Raw genomic sequence first — 21,302 nt, forward strand, 5'->3', positions numbered from 1 at the left:
TATCAGGTGACCAGAGATCCAATTCTAAATAAATGAAAATGTTGCTTCATAACTGCTGGATGTGTATATAAGCAACTGTTTTAAGCAAAAGTTTGAGATAAATGAAAATAAAATACAGTGATGATGTATTTCCCACCAGAATTACATATAAGTCAAGCTCTGCAAGATGCAGTAGCAAATGACTCAGCATAAATTGAATACGCAACCTATTTCATCATTACATCATTGGCCTGCTAGAAAATGAACTATTTTTCAGCCAGAAGGGACAGGAGGCTTCTGACGGACAGAGCGATAATTATTTTTGATCAGTACATTATTGATTTTGTGCAAGTTGCCAACTTGTAAATAGAAGATCCTCACTTGTGACTTTTCCACCACCTTCATTGATCGCAGTTTAATGTATTTTACCTTCTCAAGTAGGCGTCTTTTCATATTAGCACTCAAACTCCAGATGTGTAATCCAAAGTTTGACTCATTTTTAAACAATATTTATTTTCCACAGCGGAATTCAAATATAGTTTGGGCCATGTTAGTGTTTAGATTTGCTTTGTCAGTGAAGAAATAGTTTGGAGGCTTCTGAGTAGGTTTATCTTCATGGAGAAACGTAATTATACTGAAATTATAGTATCTTGTACAAATACCTCATTAATCTGTGCACAACTATGTGGAAGAACACTCTGTACTTAAAAACACTTATATCAATAAAGTATTTCATGGTGTAGTTTTTATTATTATACACATTATACATTCATTGGTATGCTGTAGCTTTGTCAGTCAAGCCAAGGCAAGTTTATTTGTATAGTACCTTTCAGCAACGAAGCAATTTAAAGTGCTTTACATATGACATAAAAAGACCTTGAGACAAGATGGAAAAGACAGACTGTACACAGGATAAGTGGCTGATGATGGATGTATGTTTTGACATGGGATGGAGACATACTGTGCTTATTGAAGCTAAAATTGTAAGGACACAGCAGGACACCCTGCGGTTCCCCACAAGATAGGTTAACACTGGTTTAATAAACAGCCTTAGTCTTTTATTGACAGGATTATGCAATCAAAAGAGTCTTTTTGCATATTTTCTATGTATTGGTCCACTTAGGTCACATGTTCCCTTCAATTTCAAAATTACTTTACACGGTGTCCCAGGCGAGATGATGTGATTAGCACGTGAATATGCATGTGTTTTCTGCATAATTAAAGTGCAGAGGAATGCTGGCATGGGATTGGTGAAGCAGTTGGATCATGAGAAAGGCCTCTCTGTTTGTTGGTCCACCAGAGCACAGAGACCTCACATTGTGAGTCTGGCCAGCGCTGGGTTACTGTATTGTCCATGGTTTTCCCACCTCCCTTTCGCTCTCCTGCACAGCCACGCACCAGAAAGGCGGAAAGAAAGTGGCTTTTCATTGATGCGACAGTTGAAGCATGCACAGGAACTCAGAGAAGAGGGGAGTCAGTCAGCTAGCTACAACTGCCTTTCATGATCCTGAGCCATTCCCCAGCAACCAGCAACCTGCATGAACACTACGGAGTGACTCATTACCTCCAACACCACCATGAAGCAGTGAGGGGGGTGCAAAGAACCAAGAACCAGTGCACTCATTAATGGCAGGTTTTTATGTTATAGCGTAACATAGGCCTACTTTGGTCAGACTTCAAAGTCCTCTGAGAGAGGGAAAGAACATCCACTACAGAGCTTCACGGATTCAGCTGCAGGATTTTAGAAATCTTGAGGTCGTTAATGTAAGTCTAATTGCGTTGCTCAGTCCTGCCCCATATCAGCTGTAGCTAGCTAGCTAAGTAGGCTAATATTAATGTCATGAGTTGGTTCAGTCTCCAGCTACATTTTTTATTTTCCCAGTTAACTTGTATTTGGATGGACTATATGATGTGTTCATTAAACATAACAATATCACGGTTAATGTTCGCTAGGGTTGCTCAAATTCCCAAAATCCAATGAAGAACAGGACACAGCGACATAGCTGATAACGTTTGCCTAAATCCTGATAGCATCCAGGACCAGCTTCCACACAGTGGGGATATTGTAGGCCTACACAGAGGATGTGCTGGTTGTGAACAGGGCTTTTTTATCGTAAACTGTAACCCCAGAAAAAATACAGTTAAACCTGCAAAAACTGATTTTTTTTGCCTCTATTGGGCAGCGAAAACAAAGTGTGAACACTACATTGACATTTCACCTTTTAAATTGATGATAAAGACAAACTTGTAAGCAAACAGTTGCTTATTTATACATCTAGCAGTTTGAACCTATTAATAAATTATCAGGCCAGTAATCACTACATTTTAGCTTTGTTTTGGTCTCTACCAGCTCCTGGGGGGAATATCTGGCTGTTTAGCTGCCACTATGTTCACTAGCTAGTTGCTAACTGTGTCTGTCTACCGTTTGGTGCTGAGCAGGTAATGGGGTTATTAGAGATGAAAACAGCTGCCTGATGTGTCAGAAAACAATGTTATAAGAGCTGTGAGAGGGAACCAAAACAGTAAAGTTGTGGGCCAGACTGCTAAACAATGAACTGAAATTCGAAGCTCTCGTAAATCAGATTCAAGGGGATAATTCTCTGAAGGGTCATCACCCCGAGCAACCCCTTTTACACTGTCACACTGTTTTCACATTACACATACATTGTCATCATAAAAATGTAGCTGCTAATTAATTATATGCTCTTTGTACATAATTTTCGTCTCTCCTTAATCTCTACTGCCCCTTACTCTATTTCCCTCCCTTTTGTGTACACTATCACACCACCGGTTGCGCAACAGGTCTTGGCCAGAGGTCTCAGTTTTCTGTTGTTATAGTGTAACAAGGAGCCCTGTCACAAAGTGTTTTGGCAGAATCCTTCCCTCCTCACTGAAACTGATGCTGCCCTCCTCCTCCTGCACTCCCTCCAGTCTAAAGTCTCTCTCGATCTCACATTTTAACAAGTAGGCTGCCTTTCTTACAGAATTACCCAAAGGACAAAGCAGCTTTCCGTACGCAAGGCTGTGCAGTGGTAACGATGTGTATACAGTAATATAAAACATTCTCCTCCAAATTTATATGCTGTTTTTTTTGTAAATAAGGCAAAAACATGTTCATATGAAGATCAAACGACTTGTGGTTAGTAGTACACAATTGAATTAATTGTGCTGCTACTGTGCAACATTAAAATTATTGAAGCTGTGTTTTTTAATTAATAAACATAGAGTTATTGAAAATGTCGGGGAGAAAAGCAGAAGACAAGTGCAGGAGATTGTTTAGTTCTCCGATAAGACTTTCCCACTATACCACTTAGCTAATTCAAACATTGACTGGAACAATATTACCTGTATGAAGAAATATTTTGGCCACACCTTGATGTTCTTACAAAATTTGATTTACAGACCTCTGCTTTCCCAAAATCAATGTACAGTAAGACAAAAACAAGCAGTGCAAAATCCTCATATTATCAGAAATAATCAGAAATAAAAATAAAATTCTAAAATACAGCATTGCAGTACTACTAAGGTTTTAGAGACATTACTGCACCTTCTCAAAGTATTTAACAAGGCTTACAATCTAGGGGATTATAAACGTACACACAGCACCCACATAAATCTCCTCTGTGGTTTTAGTGAAAGGAGCTGGCGTGAGTAACACAGTGATACTTGTAGAGGCGTGGCTGAGCAGTGTAGAAAAGAAATGAGTAATTACAATTTCAGGTTTTCATTTCCAAAGAAAAAAACAGGATGTCCCAGTGCTCCTCTCTCTCTCTAATTAAACTGAGAGTGTTAATTTATCAACCTTTAATTCGGCATGAAATTATATAATAATTATGTAATCATTTAGATGGTACTCTGACTTGTAATAGGGTGTCTCTGTAGTTGCCACGCAGGGCCTGGAGCACCTGGTTTTACATTATGTAGCACTGGAATTCCTATGGCACCATATCACATACCAACAAGACTCTTCAGCAAGCTAGCTAACTCTGTATTCTCAGTATGGATATCATGGCAGAGGCTGCAAAGAGACCTAAGAAGATGTTGTTGAGGAAGCAAAGAAGAAAAAAAGAGAGCATGACCAAGCAAGAGACTGGACAAGAGTAAATATCGGACTGGCTTTTACTCATTGAAGTGAGCTAAAAGCGCTGAATGGATAAACTTATTAGCTGGCTTGCTGTGTCATGTGTTGCAGTTGCTTAATGTTGGGCTGTTTTAGCAAAGTTTTCAGTTTTGTATAAAGACCATACATAACCGTTATGTTTTTATTACTTTAGAATGAGCCATTTCTATCTACATACACTGCGGGTCCCCTTACATGGACGTCGCCATGTTGCGGCGTCATGATGTTTCTTCAGTAGCAAAAATGGACAAACTACTGTACAGAGCACCTTTTTGTCACTATGTTGAATATGTACGAAGAAGAAGTAACGTTAGTAGTAGTAGTCGTAGTCAAAAGAAGAGAAATTTGGACAAGTGGAGGCCCACATAGATTATTTAGTGTGTTGGCCATCATAGCTTCTCCTGCGCTTGGAAAGGGAGGGGTGAGTGATGCACTCATGTGGTGTCGGAATAATCAGAATCTTTTTTTACTCCTTAAACCTTTATTTCAAGAAGAGCAATAAAATTTACATGGGACATAAAGAAGGATACAGAATGTTGATTTGTGCAAATCACATACAGGTGCTGGTCATATAATTAGAATATCATCAAAAAGTTGATTTATTTCAGTAATTCCATTAAAAAAGTGAAACTTGTATAATGTATACATTCATTCCACACAGACTGATATATTTCAAGTGTTCATTCTTTTTAATTTTGATGATTATAACTGACAACTAATGAAAACCCCAAAATCAGTATCTCAGAAAATTAGAATATTGTGAAAAGGTTCAATATTGAAGACACCTGGTGCCACACTCTAATCAGCTAATTAACTCAAAACACCTGCGAAATGGTCTCTTATTCTAGTTCTGTAGGCTACACAATCATGGGGAAGACTGCTGACTTGACAGCTGTCCATTGACAGCTTGCACAAGGAGTGCAAGACACAAAAGGTCATTGCTAAAGAGGCTGGCTGTTCACAGAGCTCTGTGTCCAAGCACATTAATAGAGAGGCGAAGGGAAGGAAAAGATGTGGTAGAAAAAAGTGTACAAGCAATAAGGATAACCGCACCCTGGAGAGGATTGTGAAACAAAACCCATTCAAAAATGTGGGGGAGATTCACAAAGAGTGGACTGCAGCTGGAGTCAGTGCTCCAAGAACCACCACACACAGACGTATGCAAGACATGGGTTTCAGCTGTCGCATTCCTTGTGTCAAGCCACTCTTGAACAAGACAGCGTCAGAACCGTCTCGCCTGGGCTAAAGACAAAAAGGACTGGACTGCTGCTGAGTGGTCCAAAGTTATGTTCTCTGATGACAGTAAATTTTGCATTTCCTTTGGAAATCAAGGTCCTCGAGTCTGGAGGAAGAGAGGAGAGGCACAGAATCCACGTTGCTTGAAGTCCAGTATAAAGTTTCCACAGTCAGTGATGGTTTGGGTGCCATGTCATCTGCTGGTGTTGGTCCACTGTGTTTTCTGAGGTCCAAGGTCAACGCAGCCGTCTACCAGGAAGTTTTAGAGCACTTCATGCTTCCTGCTGCTGACCAACTTTATGGAGATGCAGATTTCATTTTCCAACAGGACTTGGCACCTGCACACAGTGCCAAAGCTACCAGTACCTGGTTTAATGACCATGGTATCCCTATTCTTAATTGGCCAGCAAACTCGCCTGACCTTAACCCTATAGAAAATCTATGGGTTATTGTGAAGAGGAAGATGCGATACGCCAGACCCAACAATGTAGAAGAGCTGAAGGCCACTATCAGAGCAACCTGGGCTCTCATAACACCTGAGCAGTGCCACAGACTGATCGACTCCATGCCACGCCGCATTGCTGCAGTAATTCAGGCAAAAAGAGCCCAAACTAAGTATTGAGTGCTGTATATGCTCATACTTTTCATGTTCATACTTTTCAGTTGGCCAACATTCCTAAAAATCCTTTTTTTGTATTGGTCTTAAGTAATATTCAAATTTTCGGAGATACTGAATTTGGGATTTTCATTAGTTGTCAGTTTTAATCATCACAATTAAATGAAATAAACAATTGAAATATATCAGTCTGTGTGTAATGAATGAATATAATATCCAAGTTTCACTTTTTGAATGGAATTACTGAAATAAATCAAATTTTTGATGATATTCTAATTATATGACCAGCACCTGTATTGCATATACATTAGGGTGCCACTCAAAATTAAAGTTTCTAATTTTCATCTTCCCATCCCCCAAATGTGTTAATAATGTGACAAAAACTGAGTTGACAAAATTTGAATGTTTTCTAATAATTTTTACTGGTACCTCAACACTCACAAAGTTTTACAATATTCAACATTTTCGGATTTTATCATGTAATATTAACTTTAATATCACAAGTTAGAATAATGTAAAACTCCTCAAAAAGAAGACACATAGCTGCTAACAGTTACTTCATAAGTTAATAATAAACACTTAAATATTCCAGAGAATGACTGTATTGCAGCTTAAAAAACAGCTACATGTGTTTTGTTGTAGGCTAGCTCTCCAGCTCACAGAGTAGCTGCAGATTTCTATGAAGTCGACGAAACACATGCACATGTAAACCAGATAGACTTTCAGATAGACCTTAATTATGGAAGTGTTGAAGTGGCATAAGTGGGCGGCTTTGACTCAGGGTAGATTGGTCGTCCCCTTAAAGGAAGGTTGGGAACCCGAAATTGCTCCTGGTGGCTGTGCCATCAGTGTGTGAATGAGTTCTGTTTCTGATGAGCAGTTGGGTCTCTGCTCATAGGTGGGTGAATGTGATGTAGTGTAAAGCACTTTGAGTGGTCGAAAAGACTAGAAAGGTGCTATACAAAATACAGCCCATTTACCATATGTGACAGTTCATTCAGAATTGGTTGGCGAAACCGGAAAATGTTCAGACTGTAGATCACTGAGCCCGGTGGAAAGCTCTGAGAGACTAAATGTGTACATCCACACTGCGCTCCAACAAATAGAAGCAACAGCTGCAGAAGAAGCTCTTGTTAAGTGACCTCTCTTGAAGTGTACTTCTTTACTCTATCAGAAAATAACTGGTAGGTGGTGCTAAAAATGAGAATAATTAAGATTAACATGACACACAGATGCAACATGCTGGTGCAGTGGTTAGCACTGTCACCTCACAGCAAGAGGTTCTGTGGATCGAGGCCCAGACCTTTCTTTGTGGAGTTTGCATGTTCTCCCAGTGTCTGTGTGGGTTCTCTTCATGTTCTCCTGCTTCCTCCCACTGTCCAAAGACATGCATAGGTTAATTGGTGACTCTTTGCCCTTAGGTGCAAACGTGTGTATGACTTGTTTGTCTCTATGAGTTAGCCCTGTGATGAACGGGCAACCTGTCCAGGGTTCACCAATGACAGCTGGGATTGGCTCCAGCCCTTTCGCAACCCTGCACAGAGTTAACGATACTACTGACTACGGCTGCAATAGTGCAAACCCAAAAATATTATTCTGATTACATCGTATTTAAACCAAATAATAACACAAATCAGAATATGAAAAGAACAGTTAAATGATATAAAAAATTATAACAATACTTACTCAAGGATTAATTTACTTTGGTAGAGAAATTTTGAATTAAATAACATTTTATCGCAATGAAAGTAAATATAAAAACATTGAGCCCATTGAGCTACCAGTAAATATTAATATATCTGAATGAAACTTCTCACAGTTACTATGCATCATAAAAGGAACAGAATGAGGGGGTGGTGCCTGGAAAATGTTGAAAAAAAGAATTGGCAATTACATTGAGTGGCACCCTAATATACATATATTGCAAACATAATTTGTAATATGGTTATAACGGTTAGTTATAAAGGTTTGTAGAGTGAACTAAATGTCTGTGTGTTGTTTTTATGCTCTTACAATGCTAATCAACACATTTTTGTAGTAGCGTCCATTTTGATTCCACATTCCAACCTAAGCACATGAACACACACTGAAGTCCGAAGAACGACTTCACAACTTCGGGAATGGGACCATACAAGTAGCACATGAATACACCAAGAGCTGATGGTTACAATTTGCAACCCTCACCACTAGATGTCACTAAAACTTACACACTGAACCTTTAAACTGTGGGCATCAAATCGCAAAATATACCAATTATTGCATAATGTTGCTTTAAGGATGAGTAAATGAGTAGAGTAGTGTATAAACATAGAAGAAATTTCTCAAGTTCCTTTGTCCTGTTTTCTATGTAGATGAAAACAGAACTAAAAAAGAAAACATAGAAATGTATTGATGACATAATTGTGAAGTCATTGCAGCAGCAGTAAACTATGAAGCTCAATGTAACCTTGTTTAACTATGGTTTATCATAATTTAACATTAAACTTACAAGTATCAGCAACTTTCTGACCTCTCTGTGATACTTTTTTGCACTTGTCATGCTATTTTGTATTTTTACAATCCAATACATTGCCATGACTCAAAGTTGCTCACATTGTCTGTGTAAAAGTGGTTAGGCTATCTGTTTGTCTGGATGTTTGTTTTGCTCAGCATAATTAATTCTGTGGTCCATTCCAATTATTTTTGGATTTTTATCCAAGTCAACAAAATGTTAACTTACAGCAATGAGCATAATGTTTGTTGTTTCATGTATATGTATGTATGGCATTGCTCGAGGTGTGCTTTCTGCACTTCCTCTTCTACATAAACGTTTCATGCGACCAAATTAACTTACCAAATTAACAAAGAGCTCCTGACTACCTTGAAACTGTTACAGGCTTAAATTTTTGTTTTTTCTTCAAGTGAAAGAAAAACACATGTATTCACAAATTAGAGAAAAAATAAGGCCAAGCTTTAAAGAGGTGGTATAATGCTCATTTTCAGGTTCAAAATCTTAATTAGGGCTTATACCAGAACAGGTTTACATGGTTTAATTTTCAAAAAACACCATATTTTTCTCATACTGCACATTGCTGCAGCTCCTCTTTTCGCCCTATGTGTTGTACGCTCCGCTCTTGAGCTACAGAGGGATGCATCTTACTTGTTGGGAGTTGCACATGCGCAGTTCCCAGGTAAGGACTACTAGCCAATCAGAAGCAGAGAAGGGCGGGTCCTAAGAAAAAGAAGGTATTGTGATCCAAATCAAAGCCACTTCAGACTGCTACCGTAACCTAGCAGATGGTGTAAGTTACTCCACAACCACAGGACATCGTTGTTCCACATTTTACCATTAGGACTAGGAACGTTGAACTGTTGCCGGTGTTCTGACGATCTCTGCTGCCTTTCCGAAAATGCTACCAAAGCGCAAATCGATAGACTCGACTCTACTCGGCCCTGCTCCGTATTCCATTGCAGATAGTACCCAGAGATAGTATGTAGCTTGTAGTCACAGCAACGCCACACACAACTGCTGCGACGTAATGTTCAATGCGACACACACACCAGCGATCCACACAGCTTTTAAAATATATACAGTCTACGGTTAAAACGTTTCAATATTACTCAGAATGTAAAGGCAGATAAGCGGTATGAAAACCTTCCAGCTGTGTTTTCCTCTGCCGTTGTTGCGGCTCAGGCTTCCCCCGCAGCCACTTGCAGAGCTCCTCAACTCCGGAAATATTCACGCACATTTTCATTCCACCATCACTTCTCATAAAACTGTCAATATTCGAAATCTACAGAGCTGATTTCATGTCAAAACTTGCCAGAAGTGGATTTAGTGATGAAATTCCATACAAAAACTGTAAAATATAAAACTTTCTGGCCTCTGTCTGGCTCACGCAATGATGATGCAGTGAATAATGAATATTCTCTCTGACCAATCAGCAGTCTGTCGTGTTTTCACGTTACATTTTAATATCCCTCAGCTCGCTTGGAACCTTGATGGAGGTGATATGAAAAAAAGAACAGGTGCAATATTTCTACAATGGAAAAACCAAACAAAGGCGAGCCAAAGGGCCTCTGCTCAGACTAGCTTGGTTTGAGGGCGTGTCTGACCCCCGCTAGCCGCTTGGCAAGCTTTATGACGCGTTTTCATTGTGACATCACAAGTAAAGGAAGTGAAGGGCTGGACTACACACAAGCTGTTTTCAAGCAGTTCAGAGCAGTGCTTTCTGTGGGAGATGGGAACTCCCTTTGGGCTGGACTTTGGGCTTTTTCACTTTGCAAACCTTTTACATGCACAAAAAGATATATTACTCAATAAACGAGAGGGAAAAAGCCAAAAAGCATAATACCACCTCTTTAAAGGAAGTTGCTCCTTCACTTTATTGTTGAGAGTTAGATCAGAAGATTGATACCGCAGTCATCATCTCTGTACAGTAAACACAGTGGTCAGTTAGCTTAGCTTAGCTTAGCACAAACACTGGTAAGCCTGATTCTGCTCCCTAATTAACACATTATATTGTGTTTGTTTGATCCATACAAAAATCAAAGTGTCAAAATGACATGGACGGGTTATGTGCCAGACTATTTCTTGGCTGGGTGCATTGACTTCCTGGAGTCTCCACACGATGACCAGCAACATCATGGTAACAGCATGACTCCACAAAGGAGTCTTAAAGGGAGTAAGGTCGTAATCCATTTGAAAAAAAAAAAAAATCATGTAATTGATTTTCAAATACAAGATATCAAAAAAAAAACAAAAAACCCAGCAATGTGAGAAATGTGACTTCTCCTTGGTTTCATATACAGAAATTTAACTGTAACTGTAGTCTCTTAAATGTCTGATGATTGCTGTGATTTAAGTCTGCTTGGGAGCATGTGGCCACAAACTCTTCCATATCTTCCTTTCAGTCTCATCCACTAATTCATTTCCTCAACTAACTGAGGAAAGTGTGACGAGTTAGGACTTCAAATAGATACAGCAAAGGAAAAAGAGGCAGTAAGATGAATGTCGAGATTTTAGGAGGGCGGAAGCAGACAAAGATGGAATTGAAGAGGGAGGGGCAGGTTAATATATATAGCTCCCTGCCTTATCTTTGGCCTGAAGAACAAAAACATGACGTATGGTAATTATGTTATTGTTCAGACTGTCTTTGCTGTGTCTCATCCGGTGGTCCGACAGTGAGGACAGGAAGGTGAGAGGGAGGTGAGAGATAACCCACTGACCGGACCAGTGCACATGTGGAGGTAATTTTAGAAGTCCAGGAAAGGGATGAGAGACAACACCTCTGAACTTTTAGTAACAGTATTTACACAGACAAGAGATTTGGTGAAACAGGATGTATGACACAATGTATGACAGGAAATTCAACCTCAGTTCATCACTCTATCTGTAGGGTAAGGTAAAGGAAAATTTTACCTGAAAAGGAAATAATTTAAGAAATTAAACCTATACTTTATTTATTTGCTACTTACCCAGTAAAATTAAAATATCATTTTAGAACCATCAACTATAAATTTGCTGTAACATTATTTATTTAATGTTTATTTGACAGGGACAAATGCATAGAACATTGCTTTATAAAGAATACATAGTAGATGCCATGCATACAGGTTTCTAGCCATAACTAATTTGCAACCCCTGCCCCATAATCATGACATGTGTAATACAGTAAATTCTCTGTATTTACACAGACAAAAGATTTGGTGAAGCAGGATGTTTCAGAGCAGAGGCCAGTAAAACGTACTTATGATCCCATTTTTGCCTTCTTGGGGGTAGCAGAACAAGCTGCCAGCCAAACACATATTTACTATTACCTTACAAAGTTGATATGGCAAACATGTTAGTTAACAGTAGCTTATTTACTCATCCAGCAGATACATTCATTCAGATTTGTTTGGAGTCATGAATGTAAGTCCAATATTTATTAATGTTTTAATAACTATTCTTCTTCTTCTTCTTTTAGAGTTTAGCTGGCGGTTGGCAAACCAACTTAAAAGGTGCATTAATAACTATTTTAGCTCTGTTTGGGGGGCGTTTGCTGCTGGGCAGGTTGTGTGCAGTGGGGTTTACCAGAGTGTTTTTTTGTTGTTGAAAACAGCTGCCTGCTCCGACAAAAAACTTTGCTGATGAGAGCAAACCAAAACAGTAAAGCAAAACCAAAACAATAGGCGTGTGCTAAAATGCTCTGAAGGGCAGATGGGAACTGGAGTCAAGTGATAATTCTCTTTGGGTTCATCAATCAGTCCCTTATATTACACATGGTCATCGGATCTAATTTTAATATAAAAATATTGATTCAGGCTTTAAGTCTGAGGTGACCATTTAAAAACTAATATTGTTTCAGAAGATTACAAATGAAAAATGTTTCTAGAGGAATCCCATTGCGCAGAATTAGGAATTTTAATAAACTGTCCTTTACAAATCAGCAAATTGCAAAGACAGGAGTGTGGCTCCTAAAATAAATGTAGCATTGTTTTGCAAAGAATTATCCTTTTGGCAAACTATAGTTAGTTAGTTACTGCAGTGCATTGCTTGTGGCAACACTCCTCCATGCTTTGCTCCATGTGAGGTCAGCAAACACACTCTTCTTCCATCTCGCCTGTGTTTGTCACTGGATACGCCGCCTCATCCCAGGGGAATGTTATGTGTGTCTCAGTGGGAGAGCTGGAGGAGTTATGTGACCGTGGTTCTCTCCTGTTACAAAACATACACAGCAGCCGCACAACCTTGCTGATTCTAAATGTCAGACAGACTGCAGGAGATGCTGACTCTCTCACATGCATGGAAGATGTTCCTTTAATTTCCAGTCCAAGCTGGCAGGTTTGTAAACATTGAACAAACTGTGGCTGATCTGTAACTACAGCTGCAGGAGTTGAACTGTAGTGGAAAGAATGTTGACTCTTTGTTAAAGTTCATTAATAAATACAACATCGTTGTTAAAATGATTAGAAACAGTGGCTTAACATATCTTTAAAAACTCAGATAAAATAAGAAAATACAGCTAAAGCAGTTGATGACGTGTTGTATGTACATTAATGTCACTGTAATACATCTGGAAAAACGCTCAATAAACTCACTCTTCTGATTCTACCAGAGTTATTCACTGCCCTCTGTTCAGTTATTCTTGCTAAGATAGTCAGAAATAGCTGTTGGCTCAAGAGAATTAATTTGTTTCCACTAGATGTCACTAATAGTAAAGCAGGAATGAAAAAGCTGATAACCGATCAGGTGATGTAAACATGACTGCAGTACTGCCTGAACTAGAGTAATGCTCTGTTATCACAACACAGGCGTTTCAGTGATACACAATGTATGAAAGGAAATTCAACCTCAATTCATCACTATATCTGCAGGGTAATGTAAAGGAAATTTTCACCTGAAAAGGAAATTATATTTTATAGAAATTAAACCTGTATGTTATTTAATTGCTACATACTCAATAAAATTGACATATCATTTTAGTGTCAAACAACTATTAACTTGCTGGGACATAATCACGACATCTGTAATACAGTAAATTCTCTAGAGTAGATCTCACTTTTTCCAAAGACTCCACAGTAGCCTAAAAAAAGCACCACTCTGCCCTCTACAGGCCACCGTGACTCCTCAGCCAAAGCAGGACAAAAAGTTCAGATTGCAGGCAAAAGTTACCTAAATTTTTTGCTCCTATGTGACTCAGATCTAATAGACAGTGTGAACAGCCCAAGTTACGTGGAATCTGATCTTTTCCAGTTCAGATTTGGGCCACTTACATATGTGGTCCAAATCAGGTACAGGACGGTTAATTTAAAATCTGGACATACTGTCATCATAATTCGGAAATAGAAGAAAATGACTTGCTTCCCAAAAAATACTCTCTTTCTCCTCTTCCTCATTATCATTTGCTCATGAATTCCCTCTCTTCCACCTGAAATCAACTTAAAATAAAACCGTAGACACTGGCCTCGCTGGCCTCGCTGGCCTCCATGTTTACTTCCGTAGGACAACGTTCTGCGTGTGACGTGGTATTATTCACTTCTGATGTCTAATATGGGCCAGAACCCTTTAAAGGGCTCTGATATGGGCCACATTTAAATTGAACAGTCAATCAAAAAAAAAAATCAATAAATCAGAACTGAGCATTAAGGCCTGCAGTGTAATGTAGCTTAATATCATGCATCTTAGCTCACAAGACTTGATCCACACAAATTTTCTTCTACAGTCTACTTTTATTAAATAGACAATTATACAAATACATAACAAACATACAAACAGTATAAAAAGGTGTACAAAGTGTACAATAACTTATTGTTTGTACAAGGAAGGGGAGGCACCATCACAGTCACAAAAGTGACACAAGGCAAACAAAGCAGTGTGCATATATAAAAGCAGACACAAAAACAGCATATACCATTAGATCATTATGGACATTAACCAACAAATTCAGTCGCAAAGAAATCAGATAATTGTTCTAATTTCCTCTATCAACCATGACATTCATAGAAACAGCCAGGAGTATAGTATATGTATATATAAGTGCTTTTATAGAAATATTTTATGCATTACATTTTGATAGCTTTTTTCAGCTCTTTAAGTCACATATGGTGGGAAATATACCACAAAAAATAAAACTTTTTAAAATATCACAGTCCTCCCTGCACACAACTGAGACAGAGTCACCTAATTAGGCCTTATGTCATTCCTGCCTATTAATCAGGCCTTACCTGTATCATATCAACTGACTATATTGTGTGTATATTTTATACATAGACTTAAAGCAAATTATCTGAACATGTAATGCTCTATGATCACCACCAGAGGGTAGCATATTGATTTTAGTGCAATGATGTGTCTTTGCACAAATGCACCTGCCAAACATTTCACATTTTCACTTAATGTGTCTGTCTCCTGAACACCCCACACACGCTGTGGACAAACAGCACAGTAGGTCTGTGAAATATTCTTAACATCTGAATTGAAACAAAGTGAACAATTTTAAGTTTGACAGTTTGTTCTGTGAAGCCAACAGCTTAGTTAATACAAACATACTGTAGGCCTCCAGCATATTTACACCTGAAAAACAAGAGGATGTCACTGAATATGTTTATATTATGTGTCTGTATCTATACATGTGTGTCTATATACACTCACAGCCCTCTTTATTAGGTACACCTTGCTAATACCGGATTGGACCCCCTTTTGCCTTCAGAACTGCCTTAATTCTTTGTGGCATACTTTCAACAAGGTGTTGGAAACATTCCTCAGGGACTTTGGTCCATATTGACATGATAGCATCACGCGGTTGCTGCAGATTTGTCGGCTGCACATCCACGATGCAAATCTCCTGTTCCGAGATTTGGTGACCATTGGAGGCCATTGGAGTACAGTGAACTCACTGTCATGTTCAAGAAACCAGTTTGAGATTATTTGAGCTATCTGACATGGCTGTTGCATTTAAATGATGCTCAACTGGTACAAGTGGCCCAAAGTGTGACAAGAAACTATCCCCCACACCATTAAAACCACCACCCCCAGCCTGAACCATTGATACAAGGCAGGATGGATCTATGCTTTCAAGTTGTAAGTGAAATTCTGACCCTACCCTCTGAATGTCTCAGCTAAAATTGAGACTCATCACACCAGGCAACATTTTTCCAATTACTGTATATATTGTCCAATTTTGGTGAACCTGTGCAAACTGTAGCTTCAGTTTCCTGTTTCCAGTGTGGTCTTCTGCTGCTGTAGCCCATCTGCTTCAAGGTTCAACATGTTGTGCGTTGAGAGATGGTATTCTGCATACCTTTGTTGTAACAACGGGTTTTTTTTAGTTGCTGTTGCCTCTCTGTCATCTTGAACCAGTTGGCCCATTCTCCTCTGACCTCTGACATCAACAAGACATTTCCGTCCACACAACTTTGTAAGTAACAACATTTTGTTTAAAATTCTGGACCCAACTGGACTTAATAGCCAGCATGGGTCTGGCACCATTCATAGTCATGCAATTCATTATTTTGAACTGATAGCACATGTTTTTGGTAATCTAATATTGTTCTTCAAAGAACTGTGACTGTTAACAAAACTATTCTTTATACTTTATGGAATATGTTTGGTCCCAGTGAGGGAAAACTATTGTAAGTTGTTAGTTATTTAGCCATCAGTTCTTCTGATTAAGCAACTATCCATTACTTTTTGTAACTGAATTAAATTACAGTTTTTGTCCGAGAAAGAACAGTTGTTTCTTTGACCCATGGCAGGGTAAAAAATGATGTAATCATGTTTCCACAAGTCTCATTTTGTGCCATTTTATTATGTTTTGATTAAGCTGAAAACACAACAGCTACGGCTGTACGAACAAGACAGAGTGGTAAATCACAAAAGACAGTATAGTATGTGAAGAAGTGGACATAATGGTCATCGACAGACTGAAGGAAGTGTAACATGGTGGTAATACACCTCCTTTCTCCAATTCTTGTGGAATAATCCATTTATTCAGTTGGTACCAAGCAGCAGCCTCCTCCTGCCATCCCATAGAAGGGAAGGAGGACCAGTGCCAGTCTTGTACCTAGTCTGCAATCCTTCAATAGGCCTTTGTGGATGATGCCATCCTTCCCCCCGGACAACCCCCGGCAGCCCATTCAGGAGTGTCACATGGCACTCCCACTCTGTGCCCATCTCACAATGCAGCCCTGTCATTTGCACCTCATTGACATGCGCTCATAGCGATGTGCATCGGGGAAGGGTCATGTTCCTCCACTAGTCTCAAAGGAAATGAAGTGCCGGGCTGGGTGGCCAAAGTGTGGCTTCCTGGATACGGTATTCATATTTCTTAGGAGGAAGTGCTGAAACGTGTGTGTGTGTATGTTGGGGATTGGCAGTGAGCTTTAGCAAGTGTTAGGTTACCAGTAATGTGTTGTAACCCCAGCATTTCATGTGAGAGATACAGTGAGGGTGTAAAAGACAAGTGAAATTGATCGGGAAGGAAGTATAGAAATTCTAGCCTGGTTCCACACTTCCGTAATTCAGTCTGATTATCATGCTACAGAAATTTATCAAAATTTCCCATGAATGGCCACTCCAGATAACAAGGGTTCCTCCAACAGTGCTAATACAGTGCTAATATAATTCAGAGTAATTAGGTCTAGTTAGGCTTCTCTCATGTTAAAATCTTTAAGAATTATTGATAAGATATGTCTGTTAGACGAGCACAGTTTTGCTGGAATTCTGCTTCTAGAGAGTGATGTGTGGGTCCAGATAAGTGCTGTTCTCTGTTGAAAAAGGTGAGCTTGCATCTCTCAGTCTGTTAGTGGTTATCTGTGATACTGCACATGTAAGAGTCTACATGGGCAATTTAGATTATTCCACAGTATTTATGTTTGGACTCACTGGACAAGTCCAATCTAGCAACAAATTGGGTACTTTTTCATACCTCACCAGCAAAAAGGGGCAAAATCTTGGCTGATATATGCGTCTTTGCATAGTATTGAGAGCTGATTGTAGTCTCGTAGCTGAGAGTAATGTGAGAAAATTCCACAATATAGTGCATCTGCTCCAAAAGACTTCATTCTATGTGACAATTAGCTACTTATAAAACTGAAAAACTTTTATTAGAGATATTTATAAAAAAATAGGCTGCATGACACTGTAATGTACAACAGATAATAAATGAACAAGTAAAAATGGGTGCCTGAAGTACTGTTGAAGTAGTAGGTTTTGTTTGGAATTATGATTTTAGAAAACGCTAATATCTTTTTTTTGTTGTTGCAATTTACACATTCTGAATATTTTGATATTTAGTCATTAAGTCATCTGACCTTGAAGATATTGGGACAAGATCAATATTTCTCCCCAGTTTCTAAAGTTATTGTACTTCCCTCATTCAGGACGATGTCCAGCTTCAAACTGTCTGCCCTGGTTCCTTAGTGGGGAAATCACAAATGAACTGCCTACCAAAAAACACCTGAAACTCAGATCAGATAATTTTTACATTAGACCATATGTTGTTTATCTTTGTAATATAGGCTTTCTTTGTTCCATCCCCACATATGACATGTTTCAGAACAAACTGACACTGCCTCTACAGTAACTGACAAAATCCATGTTAAAAATAGCCCTAAAAATAGCTCTGACGTCCAAAAACATTTAATGAGGCAATTTTGTGTTATTACCACAATGTGTGACTCTCTTTCACAGCTTTCTCCACCCCTTACTAAAAGAGGTAAGGATGACCATCATCCTCTTCATTGAGAAAGACCAACAGCATAAGCCGCAGACACGAATAAACACTGTTTGCTGCTTCTGCACCAGCTACCCTTAAAAATAAAGGTTCAATTTAGAGCCAGTTGTGGTTCCTTGTGGTAAAGAAATTAACCTATATCCTTTTGTGTTTGGAGCTTAAACGACCTTGTGATTTGTGTGATTGTGAGCTTAAAACCATGTGTAGGTGTTTTAAACTTGGATGGATTTTCTATATCATCACAACCCTTTTTGATACCACTTTCACTTTCTAGTAAGGCACCCTTTAAAGGGTTTATGCTTTGTAAGTAATGGATTTATTAATGGTTTATAATCATTTGCTTTCATATGCTTTATAGATATTGCTACTTTCTCATGTCAATCCTTTCTCATAATAGTTTATAACTCTCTCCTAAGTCAGATGTCAACTCATTACAAAGAGTTACTAGCTTCTCGCTTTCTAAGAAGCAAATATCAATCAAGCCTGCAAGATTGTAAATGTAGGTAAGTTGTTAATAAATAGAAGTTTCCCACTGTCCACTGCAGAAGCCTAGTGAATTCAAATGCTATTTAAAAAGACAAAGCATCATGCTGGAGAAGGATGGACACCAGCCACAAATCATTCACAACCTGGCAACCCAACAGTTGTGTTTATTATTGACTCAATGACCTATAAAGCATTGGAAAAGTATTTATTTACTATTAATTAGATAATTTGTTACCACATATATATCATTAAAGTGTGTTGCATTTGAAAGTGCTAACCCTTCTTTTTCAGCAAATGGAAAGTAACAGTGAGTACATTTACTCAATACTGTACTAAAGTCTGAGGTACTTTAATTGAGCGCTTCCATTTTATGCTACTTTCATCCACAACATTTCAGTGCCTGCATTTATTTATGACAGCTATAGTTACTTTGCATATTGTTACAAGCAAAACCCATGTTCAATACAATATGATATCGGTTAGCCTAGACAACAGCATATAAAACAGTTAAAAGCTCCACCTCAACCAGATACAACAATAACATTATGCATACACATGAATTATAAAATAATATACCACTCTGAAAGAGACCACTCTGTATGAGTGCTCCTAATACTTTAGGTAGCCTACATGTTGTAGATAATACCTTCTACTACTAGGTTACTATTCCAAATAAGACATAGGGTATATTCAGGAATAATAAAACGGCAAAACACCCTCTAGCTACATAAGTGTAATTATGGTCCTTTGCAGTTTTTTTGTTGAATGGGAATAAAACATCTCCATTAAAGAACCAATAATGGTTCTAAATGGAACCATTATTTTTAAGGATCACTTGCGATCAGCTACGTGACTATTTCCAGCATCCCCCCCCTCCTCTCTCTCTCTCTCTCTCTCTCTCTCTCTCTCTGGCCAGCATCACTCCCCTCTCGTACACACTGTCCTCAAAACCTCCAGCGGCGTTACCCGCATCGGTCCGTGTGTGCTGAGCCGACAAGGAGGAGGTGGGATCTAGCTAACTTACTGGTGGTAGTGGTCTAGGAAACGTTTACGTGCGAAACGTGCAGATTGCCAACCACGAATCCTGTTGCCAACGACGTTTTTTGGGAGGGGGAAATCACAACGCGAAAGCCCCTCGAGGCACCCCCTCCCTATCCAAACCTTCATCTACCACTGTTAGCTACCTTCTTTATTTCTCGCCGTTTTTTTGCCCTCTGTCCTCAACTCACACACCCAGCGAGGCTCCCGGTCATCACAACCGTTAACATCACAGTCGGGTGGAGGCTGTGTGATGCGGTCGCCGTGCAGCTGCAGCAGAGTTTTGTTGGTGTTAAGATAAGGTATTGGGTTTCTTTTTGGTCGCCAGGACAGTCTTCGCTTTCAGTCTGCTCGCCTTTTCAAAAACCTGCAAGCACCCCGAGTGTGTGAAGAAATAACATAACTGAAGAACAAAGCTAGCGCTGCTCCTCGGGCTGAGGGAACTGCGGGTGAGTGGATGCTTTTCTTTTTAAAACCCTTATCTTTAGCTGGTAGCCGTTAACTAAGTGTTACGTTAAATAGGCAGAACTTGCATTGATGCAGTCATATTTGGAGTTCAGTAACGTTACCAGTCAGATGTATGTTTTTTTTTAAAACTATTTTAGCCTGTGAGTCATTATATAATGTCACACGGGGTTTTCTAATGGCTGGGCGAATGTTTCTTAACTGACTTAACACTGTTTTACAGTTTTTTAGTTAATTTAGACGGTAGACTGCCCTGGGATAACGTTAAGTAACGCTATGTCACAGGAGCTAAGGTTAGCCGTAAAAGCTGCTAGCTAGCGAGCCCACGCCCAGTTATCTGCCGTCCTGCGAGATAACGTTAAGCAATAACCACACCAAGAATTGATTAAGCTTAGACAAGCCATTCCGATGCCAGCTTACCTTGATGTAGATAACGTTATGTCAAATCATTAAAGTTAGCTCTCATACCGCGCATAGACTAGCAAAAAGTCAACTGGCTCAATAAAGACCCATCACCGTTATAATCTCGCTCATCATAATCATGTCCGTGCTTTTAATAACAGTGACTGATCCAGCAGCCACCGTGATTTAAACCTGAACCCACAGCAGCACTATTAGCCAGACATCGATGATCCTTGTGAAAAAGCATGGAAGGGAAAGAGTAGGGCTTTCTCTGTGTTTCCGTCAACACTGGTCCCATTGTGTGGGCTGTAACATGCCTGAGTTAAAACACGCTAATCCTGAGCGGGTATGGATGGCAGCAGTGCAAGTATGACTGTGTTTAAGTTATATATGAGTTACACCATCCACTGATTGTAAAGAAATTGGCATATGGAGTAGAAAATAGGTGCTTGTGATCTCCAATATGCTGCATGAGATGCAAGGAATGTTGTTTCTAAGCCATGCAGTCCTGATGGTGGCAGAAATCATTTTCATACAGTGACTGCTTGCTGTGGAAGCAGCTGTCAAGTAACCAGAGACTATGTACAGTGTCCTTTCCAAAACCAGTCACGCTAATAGCACCTGTAGTGGTCTGAGGATCAATTTGTACAGAGTGCAAAGCTCTCTGAGGTGAATCTATGATCTGTGATCTTGTTGAAAGGAGGTTTGTTGTCTTGCACTTTAGTATGTGGTGGTGGCTTGCACCAAAAGTTCAAGCTCAACT

General features: G+C 39.2%; 1 protein-coding gene across 2 annotated transcripts in view; it reads left to right on the forward strand.

The window, feature by feature from the left end:
- The first annotated feature begins 19,548 nt into the window (after positions 1–19,548).
- rnf24 (ring finger protein 24) overlaps positions 19,549–21,302 on the forward strand; it is a 34,713-nt gene continuing 32,959 nt past the window's right edge. Inside the window, exon 1 of one of the 2 annotated variants that reach the window (XM_038713301.1) lies at positions 19,549–20,121. The gene's annotated coding sequence lies outside the window, so the exon portion shown is untranslated. The remainder of the gene's footprint in view (positions 20,122–21,302) is intronic. The other variant, XM_038713297.1, reaches the window with a different exon arrangement.

The sequence above is a fragment of the Micropterus salmoides genome, unplaced genomic scaffold, assembly GCF_014851395.1.
Source record: "Micropterus salmoides isolate LMB-PRFRI ecotype aquatic unplaced genomic scaffold, ASM1485139v1 Ms_hic_scaffold_12, whole genome shotgun sequence".
Classification (NCBI taxonomy): domain Eukaryota; kingdom Metazoa; phylum Chordata; class Actinopteri; order Centrarchiformes; family Centrarchidae; genus Micropterus; species Micropterus salmoides.